Source organism: Mustela erminea, chromosome 6, assembly GCF_009829155.1.
Source record: "Mustela erminea isolate mMusErm1 chromosome 6, mMusErm1.Pri, whole genome shotgun sequence".
Lineage (NCBI taxonomy): Eukaryota > Metazoa > Chordata > Mammalia > Carnivora > Mustelidae > Mustela > Mustela erminea.
The window spans coordinates 78,088,100-78,102,093 of NC_045619.1; positions in this window are offsets into that span (position 1 = coordinate 78,088,100).

Below are 13,994 nucleotides of genomic sequence, written 5' to 3' on the forward strand. Positions count from 1 at the left end.
CATCTCAGAACAAGTGTCACGTTCCTTGCTATCCCTTTTTCATCTCCCACTCCAAGAGGAAGACTTTTCCAATAGGTCATGTTCTTTGACACTGATCTGTTGTGTGGCCTTGAACAAGATGCTTAAACCATTCTGTATCTCAGTTTCCTCATAGGCAGTAAAAGGTTAATGATACAACTTACCTCCCAAGATTAGAAGATTAATCCAGAGGTGCCTGGGTGGCTCAGTTTGTTAAGCAGCTAACTCTTGATCTCACCTCACTTCTTGATCACAGGGTTGTGAGTTCAAGTCCCATGTCGGGCTCCACACTAAATAAATAAAAAGATGAGTCCAAACTAAATTTTAAGAGAAAAAGTAATCAAAAAGATTAAACGATTAATCAAGGATTAGAAGAGTTAATAGAAAAAGAGTAATTAAAACAGTTTGATACATAAAGCACTGAAAACAGAGCTTAACACATAGTAAGCTCGTAGCAAATAACAACTATTATTATTCCCTCTCGTCCTACCCCCCTCCTCCCCCACTTTACCCTTCTTACTCCTCTCAATAAATATGTCTCCCCCTCTGTGCTCTCTCTTTTTCTATTCTTCACTCCTACTCCTTTCTCTTTTCCTATTCTTCACTTCACACAGTAAAATGGAGGGGAGGGGAGAGGAGGAGAGCTGCCAAGGAGTATGTGAGCATTTTTCATATACTATATGAATTCATATCTATATATTTCTTATATAAATTTCATAAAAGTCTCATCAACTAAGTATTATCACTAATTTTTTTTTTCATTTTACAGATGAAAAAATGAGGCACAAAAAGGTAATCAAGTTGTGGCATGTTTGGCCTCTGAAGTTTCCATGTTTAGCAAATATAAATTTTTTGGCTATTTTTTCTCTCTCTCTTTTTTAATTGAGATATAATTAATATGTACCATTATATTGGTTTCAGGTGGGGTTTTTTTTGCTATTTTATTTTTCACTGAAGTATAATTGACATACCACATTATATTAGCTTTAGGTGTAGAGCATAATGGTTCAATATTTGTATGTATTGTGTAATAATCACCACAATAAGTCTGGTTAAAACCAAGCACCATACATAGTTACAAAGTTTTGTCTCGTAATGAAAACTTTAAGATCCATTCTCTTAGCAACTTTCAAGTATGCACTACAGTATTATCAGCCATAGTCACCAAGCTGTACATTATATCCCCATGACTTATTTATTTTATAACCAGAAGTTTGTACCTTTCTGATCACCTTAGCAATGTATTTTTAAAGTTTTTTGTCTAGCATTTTTAGATGTTTTATGATAAGGATGATTTTTTCAGAGTATCTTGTCATATTGCTACATAGGAATTTATGGTCAGAGTTTAAAGGCTAAATTGCAGAAGTGGGATTGATTGCTCTCTTCTTTATTAATTATTAACGTTTCCCTCTCTAAGAGGTCTTTCTCAGTCATGAGAAACACACTGTAATATCTCCTCTCTTAAAATAAATTCTATTGACCCCTATAGTGAATGCTATTGGCATCTCTCCTCGATCCCCTCCTCCCCGTTTTGTTTTTTTTTACCAAGTTGATGGACCCATCTCCAGCTGCAATGTTGTCTGCTAATAGTTCACAGATGCCCCTGTCTCTGTTGCCTTGTCCTTGGTCAAAGGGATGCTGCCTGGCCCAAAAGGTTACACACCTCCAACTGGGAACGGCTCGCCACTCATGACTGCAGGACATGGGAGTACAGAAGTCCAGCCCTTTGCAACAAGGTAGGACCAACTTTGTGGTGCAATTCATACTCCGGGGTGAAGCAGACCCCAGCTGAAATCTCATCCTTGATTTGCTCCTTCCCCTCCTTTCTCCTGCTTCCTTCACTCCTCCTGTTGGATTTGGCCAGCACACCCTGGGACCACGAATGAAAAGACTACTCCAGACACCTCTGCACCAGACTCTGCCTCCACCTTTATTGTGAATGTTATCAATACTGCAATGGAAAAAGAAAAACAAGAAGGAATGTGATGCTGTAATAATCAAGATAGTGGCACAGGGAGTGTCATGTGACTAGAACAACCTGTGCTCATGAGCGGAACGCAGACAGGGAGTGTGTGGAGTGCATGACCTCCAAAGATCAATGTTTCTCCTAAGTCAAGCATTCTCTCCCTGGGTGAGTACGTTGAGCTGCAATGAGGATCTGGCTGTTTTCAGCCCAGAAACAGGAAAGGAGGCCCAGTTTTCTGAACACTCCTATGCTTTTCAACTAGTCTTGTCCACATCAGCTTGTGTTTGTTAAATCTCCTCTAGCCAGACATTATGACTTCCCACACCTACAACCCAAGACATTCCCTCTGTAAACCACATGCACCTACGTCTCCATCTCAAGCTCTCCAAGAATCTCAACCTAACATTTTCTCTAGCTACTACACCATCTCTCTGTTACAGCGAAATTCCTGAAATGTTCATTTAAACTTGCTGCCTCAGCTTCCTTAACATTTTTGTTCTCTTGAACCTATTCCAATAAAATGTTCGTACCCACTGTTTTACCACAATAGCTCTTGGTCACAAATGATGTCCACATTCTTAACCCTAATGACAGTGTTCATCACACATCTTGCTCATACAATTAGCTATTTTTGACATAAGTGATGATTCCCTCTGTAGAACACTGTCTCCTTGCTTCCACACCAACTCTGCCTCTGCTCTGTGTCCTCACTCCTCCCTTACTTACCTCCTTTGCTACTTCTTCCTCCACTCCCTGGTTTCCAAATCTTGGACCTTTCTCAGGGCTTAGTCCTTGAACTTCCTCTACTTCTTCCTCAATGTCCGCTGTCTGAGTGGCATCATCTCATCTCCAACTAACTGACACTCCCAAATTTGTACCTCTAACCCTGACTTCTCTTCAAATCCCAAAATCATATATCCAACTGCATATCCCACATCTGCATTTGGGTGTATATGGGTATCTCCAATTTAAGATGTCCAAAGTCAGACCTACAAATCACAACCCATGCTCCAGTCCAAATACATTTCTCTCATACCTAGTTCTTTCTCATACCCCCACTTTCCTCATTTCAGTAAATGTCAATACTACCTTTCCAGTTGCTCAGGCCATAAACCTGAAAGTTATTTTATTTCTCTTTTTCTATTACACTTTACAGGCAGAATCTGTTGAGGTATCCAATCAGATCTGCCTTCAAAGTGAATCGCAAAGAATACTTCTTCAATGTCCACTGCTATTACCCTAGTCCATAGCACCATCGCTTTAGCCTTAATTATTGAAATCGCATCCTAACTGGTCTCTTGCCTCCACCCTTATACCTGATGCCCTATTGTCCACAGAGTACCCAGAGTGATCTTATTAAAATTCAGAATACATCATTTCTATATGCAAGTTCTTCCAGTAGCATAGTGTGGTGGCTGGAAGCATGGACTCTAAGCAGCTTTGGGTCAAATTCCAGACCTCTCACTGAACTCTGGGCCTCAGACTTCTTATCTATAAAATGGGAGAAAATAAAATACCTACCTCTTAGGTTTGTTATGACAATTAGATGAGTTTCTATTGACAACAGAGCCTGATGTCCTATGACTGTTTAGTAAATAAAACAGTTGGCCCATCCTGCTCAGAGCAAAAATCTGAGCCCTCTCTTCTCTTACCCCTCATTCACTTCATTCTAGCCAATACGGCCCTTTTGTTTTGGAAGGCAGAGCTGAAAAAGGAACATACCAAGCCTGCCCATACCTCTGCTGTCACACCAAATATATGCATGGCTCCTTCCCTCAGTTCCTTTCAGGGTTCTCCTCAAAACCCACCTTATCAATGAAGTTTTTGCTGGACATAAAAAATAGCTTACTGTTCTCTGACACTCCTTCTCCATCTAGCCCTGCTTTATTTTTCTCTATATTGCTCATTACTTTCTAACATAGTCTGAGTTCTCCTGTCTTTTTTATCATGCCCTCTGCCCCGCTGCAGCACATGCTGTTTAGTGGGAGAGATGTTTTGGTCTATTTTATTCACAACTTTATTCCACATAGCCCCTGCCTAGAATAGTACCAGGTATATAACAGCATTCGCTGCTTACTAAATAAATGCACCAGTGAATGAATAGGAAGGCAATAAGGAAGTTGTTAAAATGTTTTACTTGGGTATGAATGAGATATGAATTAGGAAAATAGCAGTGGGCACTGAAGGGGAAAACTGGCATGGTCAAAGAGACACAGCAAACAGGGTCAAAAATGAGACAGAAGGAATTCAGGGAAATTATTTTGTGATGCTAGCCAAGGTAGAAAGGCAGAATAAAATGGTAGAGCTCAAAAGCAGAATAGAAAACACAAAAGGAGAAGTCCATTTGAGGGAAAATACAACGAACCTAAGTTACAAGAAGCAGACAAACATCTGTGGCCAGCAGGTGGTTGGAAATCCAGCTTCATTAACAAGAGAGATCAGCTCTGTAACTGGGTTGGAAAGTCACCAGGATACACTGTCATTCAAAACCCAATGATTGAATGCAGTTGCCCAAGGGAAAAGAGTGTGATCAAGAAAAAGGGAAGATGACACTTGGAGAACATCTGTATATGTGCAGATGAAAGAGAAGCTAGTGGAGGAGATGGTAGGAAGGAAATATGAACAAGAATGTTTTAAAAAGAACTGTAATGTCTGAAAACCTAATACGGATGTCAAAAATACAATTTCTAAGGTAATATTCGGTAGCTGCTAAAATGAAAAATTGTATCAACTAGAAATTTTTTCAATTCCACCAAAAATCACAATAGTAGAAGTGGCAGAATGCAGGATTTTCACACTTCTAAAAAGTCTGAGCAGGTGGGGCGCTGTTGCAGATCCGTCTAGAAACAGGGAGTTCTCCTGAGCTCCTCTCCTATCTTCCAGGTCAGATCAGCCTCTCACGCATTTTCCAAGACCCTCGGTATGTCCAGTGCAGAATTATGCTTTCATTATCTCACTACCTTAGCCTCGGCTCTCAAGACTCTCTTCTCTAATAATGCTCTTACGGATTCTACAAGGTCCCATTTCATCAACACTTCTTTGTTCTAGAAATGTAATTATGTGGTGGTCACTACTTTTCCACAGTCTTAGCTGAATCCTTTTGTCCTCTGTGTACTATTAGCAGCATCTTCAAGATAAAATACTTCTTTCTGCCTCCTCCAGCTTTTGGCATAAGAGATTATCCTTTTGCTCTAAGGTCTCCAACAGTAAGTAACTCATGATGTCTAACTACTCACATATTTTGTACCTAACAAGCTACCTTAAACAGTGATGGAAATGGTAATTATTTACTCTGGGAGTCCTGTCAAGGTCACCGTAAAATCATTACCACGCTGTTAAATTGAACTAGAAGGTTCCTCTCTTTTCCTCTATTGATCTTATGGGTGAATTACCCCCAAAAAACTTTCCAATGTGCTATTGGCCAATTCATTGTCAGGGCGATATATATTAAGTGGAATGGGAACAGCATACATCTTACTTGTAATATGTTTTAGAAGCACAAATTTGAAATTTATAGCAATGTTCTCAAGCAATGCAATATAGATGAAAAAATACAATTTCTAATGTAATATTCAGTGTTCATAAATATGCCAGCTTGGAAATTACAACAAGCAATGTACAGAGTAAGAAAATCAATAGACTCTGGGCACTAATACTATTTCTCAAGACAGGGGTTTATCTTGTGTGGCAATAAATGCACCTCTGTTCTAACAAGGAAAGTTGTATTATGATGAAAAAATGACAATACCATATACAATCACTATGTTTTCATTCCCCAGGTGTCAAGTGTACGGGTGGGGCAGGTCTTTATAGCTGCTCATTCATGGGCTGTCACATTGGGGTGGGATGTTGTTGAGGTAGGTTGTCAGTACAGTAATGGAAGTAGGGTAGAGTCTGGGGACCTGAAGAGAATGGAGTCATGTTCCTGCCAATGTTATACTCTCAATTAGTAGAACATGAAGCCTATCTAACATTTTTTAAATGACTTGTAAAAATTCCATATCCATGTGTTATATATTTATACATATACATATACATATATATGTATGTGTATGTATGTGTGTGTATTATATACACACATATGTATATACACACACATAAGTGATTCTTTGGCCAGAGAAGTATGGCTTCGGTCATTCATTCCACATACATTTATTGGGCATCTCCATATGCTAGATACCATGATAGATTCTGAGATATTATCCGTGAACACTGGCATCACACAGTTTACAGTCTAGCCAGACTGAGAAAATTCTGTCTACATGCAAAACATGATTAGGAGAATTGAAGCTAGGGCATTTGTATGTATACCTATTTATTCAGCAAGCACTATACGGTTCACATTTAGTGTGCATTTAAAAAGAGGAGCAGTGCAAAACAATATATACCTACAGTCCTTGTCCCATGATTTGCAACATATTAAAGAAATATTTGTTCAGCAGACCCAGGGGGGAAAAGAACCTGAAGGGCACACTATGTATAGTGTGTAGGGGCATGCTAGAGAGATGAGGAGTAACAGTAACCTTTCCTACTAACTCTCCCTCTTGCTCCCTCTACTCTGTCCAGACCCCCATGCTGTTGTTCCTGACTTTGGCACCTCCTACATCAGGACATCTACTTCAACTATCTCCTCTTCCATGAATACTTTTCTGCAGATAACTACATGATCAGTTCTCTCATTTACTTCAAGTTTTTGATCAAATAACTTTTCAATGACACCAACTTTTTCAAACTATGTAACATAGCAATGCACTGGCCTCTGGTATTTCTGGTCCTCCTTACCCTACTCTACTTTCTCCTTTTTCCCATAACACTTGTCACATTTTTAATACACTAGATCATTTGCTGCATATTACATTTACAGTGTATTGTTAGTGTTCCCCTATTAGAATATAAGCTCCACAAAGCAAGGATCTTGTTTTTCCCCCAGTGAATGCAAAGCACCTAGAAGAGTGTCTTGACATAGTAGGTACTCAAAAAGTATTTGTTCAATCAATGACAGTGATCATACTAATACCAACTGAGTGCTGAATTTGTGTCAGACAGTATACTAAGCACTTTAACTATATGGCCTCTTTAAATCCTCATTATGCAGTATCCCTTTTTTAACCTCAGAGCAGATACTAGTTGCAGTTTTTATTTACAGTTAACCAAAAGGAATTCATTGAACATTTTTTGGAAAGTTCAAAGAATGTATGTGAATGCTAGAGAAACAGACCCATGAGACTGACACAAAGCATTATTCGGATTCTACCAGGGGCAAAATCCACTGAGGACACCATCCTTGGTAGAGCCATCACAGGACCCTTTCAACCACACGGCTGCACTCTGCTGCTCCTACATGCTCACCATCAAGATGCCAGTATCCTTCACTTCTCCAGATAGAGCTGAATTTCCACTATGCCATTATTTCCTTTCAGCTTAAAGAACTTCCCCCAGCACTTTTTTAATGTGTAGTTCTGCTGGTGATAAATTCTCTGCTTCAATTTATCTGAAAATGTCTTTCTCCTTCATTTTTGAAACATATTTCCACTGGATATAGAATTGTAAGTTTATAGTTACTTTCTTTCAACTCTGTAAAGATTCATTTCCATTGCTGTCTGGTTTCTATTGTTCCTGAAGAGAAGACAGCCATTACTGTTACTGTTGGTTATGTTCTCCTGTATGCAGAATATCTTTTTCTATTTCATTGTTTTCAGATTTTTTTCTTCTGCAAATTTCATTGCTAACTTTCCTGGTATGTGGGCTAAGTGGGTGTTTTGTTTTGTTTTGTTTTGTTTTGTTTTGTTTTGTTTTTAGCAAAGTTGGGAAAGTTGGGAAGTTATTTCTAACCCATTTTCTTTTTCCTTTCTTTTTAAGTCCCATTGTGCATAGAATGCTTGATAATTTCCCCCAGGTCATTGAAGTTCTGTTTTCAGTATTTTTTCCGGTGTGCTTTGGTTTGAATAATTTCTACTGAATTGTTTTCTGTTGGGTTTAACCAGTTGTTACTCCCATGCAGCATTTTTTTTTTTAATTTCAGAGTTTATATTTGTCAGTCCTAGAATTTTCGTTTGACTTTTTTTCAGTTTCCAGATCTCTCCTGAAATTTCCCATCACTTTACCCACGGTAGATTCAAGAAAAATGCCAAATCTCTAGCAAGATTCATAGACAAACACACATGCACGCACACACACACACACACACACACACAGATGGAGTGAATGGGGGAGAAGAAAAAGAACAAATTACCTATATGAGGAATAACAGCAAGGATTTTGCTACACTATCCTGTAGACAGTAGCACAGTATTATAAGTAATACTATGCTAATAAATTTAACAACTTAAATGAAATGTATGAATTCTTTGAGAAACACAACTTTCCAAAATCAACCAAGCACAAATACAAAATCTAAATAGGCTGATATTTATTTTTAAAATTGAAGTTGCCTAATGAATTGTTGAATACTATATCAAAAACTAATGATGTACTATATGTTGGCTAACTGAACATAATAAAAAAAAAAATTGAAGTTGTCATTTAAGCTTTCCCACAAAGAAAATTCAAGGCCCATATGGCTTCGGTGGTTAATTCTATTGACCATTTAAGAAAGAAATAATACTAAATTTAAGCCCACTCTTTCAGAAAATATAAGGGGAGTGAAGACTCACAATTTATCTTAGGAGCTCAGGATGCTGATGCTAAACCTCACAAAATCCATACAAGGAAACCAACATAGTGCAAGAACATAAGCCACTTTGGAGAACAGTGTGGAGATTCCTTAAGAAATTAAAAATAGAGTTTGCCTATAACCTTGCAATTGCACTACTGGGTATTTACCCCAAAGACACAGATGTAGTGAAAAGAAGGGCCATCTGTACCCCAATGTTTATAGCAGCAATGGCCATGGTCACCAAACTGTGGAAAGAACCAAGATGCCCTTCAACAGACGAATGGATAAAGAAGATGTGGTCCATATATACTATGGAGTATTATGCCTCCATCAGAAAGGACGAATATCCAACTTGCAAACAGAGGGGGCTGGATAGGGGATGGGTGAAACAGGTGATGGTGATTAAAGAGTGGACTTATCATGAGCATGGGTGATGTATAGAATTGTTGAATCACTATATTGCACACCTGAAACTAATATAACATTGTATGTTAACTATACTGGAATTAAAATTAAAATTTTTAATATAAAATTTAAAACATACAAGTGCTCTATAAATCAACAACAAAAGGACAAACAACCCAATAAACTTTAAGTTTATTTTTTTATTTTAATGCCCAATAAAATGGGCAAAAGACTTAGACATTTTACAAAAGAATCTATAGGAATGCCTGATAAACACATAAGTAGAGGCTCAACATAAGTGGTCATTTAGGGAAATAAATTGAAACCACTGGGACATAGTATTTTGCACAGACTCAAATGCTTCAAATTAGGAAAACTGACAATCCATGTGTTGGTGAAAATGTGCAGCTACTAAAATCCTCACACTTTGCTGGTGGCAGTGTAAAATCGTGTAACTCCTTTGGAAAACACTTGGGTAGTTTCTTATAAACTTAAATACATGCTTACTGTGTGATCTAGGAGTTCCACTTCCAGACACTCCACCTCCAAGAGAAATGAAAGTACGTGTTCACCAAAAAATGAATATTCATACATTTTTGTCTGCAGGAGTTTCATACTGGAAACAACTCAGGTGTCCATCAGCAGGTGAGCAAATAAATCAGCAGAGCCGTAACGACGGAACGCTTAAGTGAAAAGGATCAAACTGGCAGCACAGACGGACCCCTGACTCAGCAACCCACTTGTAGGGCCAGACCTACAAACATACACCTGTTTATATGTTTATATGTGCGGCAAAATGCAGGACAGGAATGTTTATACCAACAAAGCCACACACTGCAATCAACTCAAATGAACTTTAAGAACAGAAGGAATAAAACGGTGATCAATTCATTTAGTGAAAAAGCATCTGTCACACACAGCAACAGGAATGAGTCCCATAGCATGGTGTTGAGGGAAAGGAGCCTCTGTATGATTCTATTTATATAAAATTCAGAAACAGGCAAAACTAATATGTGGTGATGGAAGTTGGATCCAGCTGGGAGGCAGCCCAGGGGAGGCTTCTGAGTGCTATGACGTCCTCTGTCTTGATCTGGGTAGCGATTCCACGAGTGTGTTTTTTTTCTTATAAATCGTCAAGCTGTACCCTTAAGATTTTTGCACCTTATAGTATGTGCGATATATTCAACAACAACAACAAAAGTTAAATAAGAGGGGTGCCTGGGTGGCTCAGTCAGTTAAACAATTGCCTTCGGCTCAGGTCATGATCTCAGGGTCCTGGGTTCGAGCCCTGCATCAGGCTCCCTGCTCAGCAGAGACTCTGCTTCTCCAGCTGTCCCTCCCTATTCCTTGTGCTCTCTCCCTCTCTCTCAGTCTCTCTCAAATAAATAAATCATCTTTTTTTTAAAAAAGCAAAATGAGAAAAAAGGCAACTGCTATTTTCACTTTCCGATTTTAGCCCCACGTAAAGCGTTATACGGAATATTAGGAAGAATACAAGGGTCCCTATCTCTAAAGACTTGGGATATAGTTAAACAGCCAAGGCTAACACAACTACATTAAATAAAAATTAATACAAGATGTATTAGTTTCTTATGATTGCGATAACAGATTACTATAAATCTGATGGCGTTAAACAACAGAAACTTATTCTTTCACAATCCTAAGGGCCAGAATGTCAAAATCAAGGTGTTTGTAGGGCCACACTCCCTCCAGTTTCTAGGGGTGGGACCCTCCCTGCCTCTTCTAGAGCAGCTCCCAGAATTCCTTGGCTTGTGGCAACAGCACTCCCATCCCTGCCACTGCCTTCAGGTGGCCTCCTTCCTTGTCTGTGTCTCTGTGAGCTTTTTCTTCTTTTCAGGACACCAGTCACTAGATGTAGGGCCACCCTAATCCAGACATCATCTTTTTTTTTTTTTTTTAAAGATTTTATTTATTTATTTGACAGAGAGAAATTACAAGTACACTGAGAGGCAGGCAGAGAGAGAGAGAGAGAAGGAAGCAGGCTCCCTGCTGAGCAGAGAGCCCGATGCGGGACTCGATCCCAGGACCCTGAGATCATGACCTGAGCCAAAGGCAGCGGCTTAACCCACTGAGCCACCCAGGCGCCCCAATCCAGACATCATCTTAACTGAAGACATCTGCCAACACGGATTATTTGAAAATTATAAATAAGTGCTGAATTGTTTGGACCATTGGACTTCATAGGAAAATACGGTCCCTGTGATCTGAAAAACTGAGAGGCAGTGTCCCTGGGCAGTGGGCTCTGGAGTACTGGATATGGAAACAGCACGACCGGGCTCTGACGAAGGAAGGGGAGGGACACAGAGGCAGGCCCGACGGACGGGGAGAGTTCTGGCTGAGATGCGGAAGGAAAATGAGATTGAATAAATAGAGTGATGTCAAGTTATGAGAGTCCTTGAAAGGCTGGCAGATGAATTTCGACTTGATCCAATAGGAAATAAGAAATGACTGTAAATTCTGGAGCAGAGCAGTGACATGGTAAAAGCAGTGTTTCAGGAAGATTATGTTGGTGACAGGACGCTGGATGGATTGGAGCCAAGAAAGACTGAAGGCTGATGTACTTTGTCTTTCTGTTCTGGATGAATCTATGGTAGCAAGAGATATGAAGTTTACTTTTTAACAAAGAAAATGCACCACTAGACTTACTCTCCTAAATCTTAATAAACTTCCTAAACTCATTCTGAAACAGAAAAGTAGCCACAGTAGCACTGCATTTGAAAATGCTAATTGCTCTCCAGTTTGACATTCCTATTTGGGAAAGAAAAGGCAAGAGCTTAGCCCCCAGTCCCTATTACTCAGAGTGCAGCATCAGAATCCCCTGGGACACCGTCAGAAATGCAGAACCTCGGGCCCCATCCCAAACCCACAGCCTCAGAATCAGCACTTTTACCAAGATCCCCAGGAGATTCATATGCCTTGGAACTTCATATTAAAGCCTGAGAGGCACTGCCACAGTTAATGTCTGCTGACTGTCTATAGTTTGTGAAAATGTAGATATATAATTTTTGCAACTGTTACGGTAATTTGAAAAAAAAAAAAATCATGAGCCATGTGCTTCCCGTGACGAGGCTGTCACATCAGGCTCTCGCCAGTCCCAGAGTGGTGGGGCTCCCTCACCCACTCCCCCGTCTCCTGGGGAATAGCTGTTACACGGATGAAATGGAGCATCTGGTTGCCTTGTGAAATGTGTCACTTAGCACGTGTAGCTGAAATTGAGACATCTGTTTGTTTCCCCACCATTTTGTGGACTCTTGCTCTGAAGTGACACTTTTTTTTTTTTTCTCGTTTGAAATGTAGCTTCATCCTGCAGTGGCCTCATTGCCTTGCTGTGAAAGTATGAGAGAGGGAAGTACCAGAGTGGTGCAGATAACAAAAATCAGCAGATAATCCACTTATCCAGAGCGCTGGCAGGACCATGTGCCTTGGGAACATGGTTCTAACCCAGCTGCGGGTTATTTTCCTGGCACACCATTCCCCAATGGCAAGTGTCCTGGGTGGTTGCCCCAGGACATCAACAAAGTGAAAAGTGTTGGTAACTGTCCCTTTTGTTCCTGTTGCTGGGAGGAACTGAGTTTGCAAGTCCACACGGAAACAGAGCTTCTCAAACTTTAACATGTACACATAACACCTGAAGAGCTTCTGAAAGCACATTCTGAATCAACAGATTTAAAATAAGGACTGAGATCCTCCATCCCTTATTTTCTTTTCTTACAGCATTACTGAGGTGTAATTGACAAGCAAAAATTGGATATTTGTAAGGTATATGACTTGAGGTTTTGACATACTATATACGTTAGTGGAAAAAAAAAATCACAATCAAGTAATTAACATATCCATCATCTCACACAGTTGCCATACGTGTGTGTGTGCACACGTGTGTGTGTGTGTGTGTATGTGTGTGTGTTGAGAACACTGAAGTTCTACCCTCTCACAAATTGCAAGTATACAATACAGTACTGTTGTCTATAGTCACATTGCTGTACACCTGATCTCTGAAATTATTCATCTTGCAGAACTGAAATTTTGTAATCTTTGACCAATACCTCCCTTTATGTCCCTGCATTTCTAAAGGCTTGCAGAGGACACTAGTGCTGGTGGTCTGAGGACCACACTTCGAATAGCAAGGCTACTTGTTTGGCAAAGTTCCATCAGGCAAATAGAGAAAGCAAAAGCAAAATGGAATCAGAAATATCTCTGTGGGTGGGAAGTGATAAAAGCAAAGATAAGAAGAGGAATGAAATGAAAGCATCGAAATGGAAGTTTAAAAAAGAAAGCTGATAAAAAGAAGACTTTATAAAGATAAAAATGTCAAAAGAGTTTTAAATATATTAGAACTGGGTTCGTCTAGTGACCCAGAATCTGGTTAGTGATACTTCTACTAGAGACATCCACAGCTAGCTACTCTTGAAAGGGATTTTCAAATCCCTGGGCCAGCAGGATGGTAGGGAAAAAATATTGACTCTGGCAGGCAAGATCTTCCTCACTGATCCTGGACATCTGGTCACTAAATCTTTCAGAAGGGCAGATTAGAGATGGTGAATTGAAAACCCCTCCAGCAGAGGCACCAATGGTGACTTTTAAATGAGAATGGAAGCTAGCCAATCTCTTGCCGTCTGATCTGCAAAACCACACTATGTATTCAATCTTGCAACTAGAAACAAGAGAAGGAATTTTATCAGACCCCATTTGTTAAGACCCTGAAGCATTACAAGGACAGCAAAAGAGTGAAATAAAGACTGATTCACTCACTCAGACAAGGCATCATGACTCGACTAGCTCAAGCGACTTCCAGTGAGGTGACTTCCATCTGGTCACAGAGATTCTCGACAAGCTTAACACTGAAGGCAGTGACTGTGTGTCCTGCAGAGACTCACAGCACAGTGACTTTCTAAACTGGACACGGGGCAGTCAGCAGAATTTACACTTAGG